At 36.5% G+C, this 2,023-nt stretch overlaps 1 protein-coding gene across 1 annotated transcript in view; it reads right to left on the bottom strand.

Moving 5' to 3' along the window:
• Window positions 1-349, bottom strand: part of LOC118742835 (40S ribosomal protein S24) — a 4,363-nt gene extending 4,014 nt beyond the window's left edge. Inside the window, exon 1 of the mRNA XM_036475222.1 lies at window positions 299-349. The gene's annotated coding sequence lies outside the window, so the exon portion shown is untranslated. The remainder of the gene's footprint in view (window positions 1-298) is intronic.
• Between the last annotated feature and the right edge of the window lie 1,674 nt (window positions 350-2,023).

Here is a 2,023-nt window from a genome sequence, read left to right as displayed (position 1 = left end):
GTGGCGGTTGTACCGGACATTTTGCAGCTGTTCTGTAAATAAAGGTACAACAATTATAGGAAAGTGAAAAGCGTTTGAGTAAATAAAATTGTGTCCAGCGTCCAATGCTCTACATCGGCAACATAACCTCACAAAAGCCCGATTTGACATTTGCATACAACGGAGGAATCATATATATATCCACGTGTGCTCCAACGACGAAGTGGAATATTTCAGTTACAAATTCACTGTTTCCTTGTGCAGCAGTTACGCCAGACACTTTTTAAAAGAATTACTTGGGACATTTTGCAAAAATTACCTGTTAAAACACTTAAAAAGTATTGAAACACGTCTTTAGCACAGGCACGACTTTTTGAGAAAGGAAGACATGCTTCTTCGTTTGACGTCATATTGGCAGTACTGAAATGTCAAACTGACAGTTCTAATTGCAGGGTGGTTACATTTGCAGGGTTGATTTGACATTTTTTGGTAATTAACTATTTGAATAAAAAATAATAAAATTGCGACTTTTTGTGCGTAGTTTAGATTTTAACTTGTATTATTTAAAAATTGAATGATAAAAGTAGAACCGGGAATATGAAAAACGTTATAAAAGACTATGATGGAAATTAAATTTAATGGATTCGGGCGACACGGCTGGAGGGATAAGGTCTGACTTGCGCTTGACAAGAACCAATTCGATTTTTGATTTCTGCAACATTAAAAATTGAAGCAAATGATTTTTCTAACCACGGTCACCTCTCGACAATTTACGCTGTGAGAGTAGGAGTGGCCTAACCCAATTTTTTTTTGTACTTACTATTTTAAGTAGTTCAGTACCAAAACAACTAAAGAAGTATAAATTCGGGCGAAACCGAACTTTACATACCCGCGGCAAGTATTAAATATCGTTTTTCACCCTTCAACGAAATGCATGATAAGCAAGAGTTTTTCTCAATAGTTTCGATAAAATGCTTTGATATATTTAAGTAATTGGACCAAGTTTGGTGGAAATCGATAAAGCGATTATCGATATACACTTATGTAGGCATAGGTGGGTGGTACCACGCCCATTTTCCCAAAATCTAGAATCTTGTTTCTTGTTAAGATATTGCTATAACTTGGAGTAAATTGGCATCTATAGTTATTGGAATGTCGGAGTTTTCTTATTTCTGAAATATACCGTAAGTGGGCGTAATTTTAGTCCGATTTAAAAAAATTATCAACATATTCCTTTTCTGCGGCAAGGTTAATAACTGTACCGAGTTTGGTAGAAATTAATAGACCAGTTAACGAGATACATATATCGAGCCCTAAGTCTAGGTTCAGACAGAGAAACTTTTGTTGCGGCAACTCCTTACTTGTGGGAGAGGGAGTGACGAGGAAGGGCACCGAGTTGCCCGTGCTCGGGCAACACGCTTTGTGCTCTCGTTCGTCTGAGTAATTCTACTTGGCCGTTCACAGCTGACAACAACAATTATGTACAAAAGAATTGCTCTGTGTGAAACCGAAGAGCAACACCAAAAGAGAAATTGCCGAAAATGAGCAACAAAGATTTCTCTGTGTGAACCCAGTCTAACCGCCAAAAAGCTTTAAGCGACATTTTTGCCAAATATTCTTTTTGGTGCAGGAATGTATTTAGATCAGAGGCGGGCAGCCTCGGCAGAGCATTTTTGTAGTGTGCATGCAATCGATGTCACTGTGTGCGTGGGAACAAGTCGTGCAGTTGAATGAAGCTTTCGCTGCCTTTTCAAGGATAGCGTATATGTATACCAGGGAAGCCAACTCGTGGGGAAGTTTTTGTGGGCAATTCTAAAACAAACATTTCTAGCCACTTAAAACATGCACTTTATTATATTAGAATTGAGTGAGCTACAAAACCTTCAAAAATCTTTCTAGAAAATCTAAATAAAATGCTAGAAATTTTTACGAAAGTTTGTTGAATGTTTTTTTTTTTTTAATATTGCACAAAGTTTTAATCTTGGATTTATATGGGTTTTGTTAAAGAATATTAAAGCTAAAAATAACTCAAATTAAAAAAAAA

Source organism: Rhagoletis pomonella, unplaced genomic scaffold (genome assembly GCF_013731165.1).
Source record: "Rhagoletis pomonella isolate Grant_MI unplaced genomic scaffold, Rhpom_1.0 Rhpom_scaffold_00007, whole genome shotgun sequence".
In the NCBI taxonomy this organism is placed as follows: Eukaryota; Metazoa; Arthropoda; class Insecta; order Diptera; family Tephritidae; genus Rhagoletis; species Rhagoletis pomonella.
The sequence above is the reverse complement of the archived record's forward strand: the minus strand, read 5'-3'. Positions and strand labels throughout refer to the sequence as shown.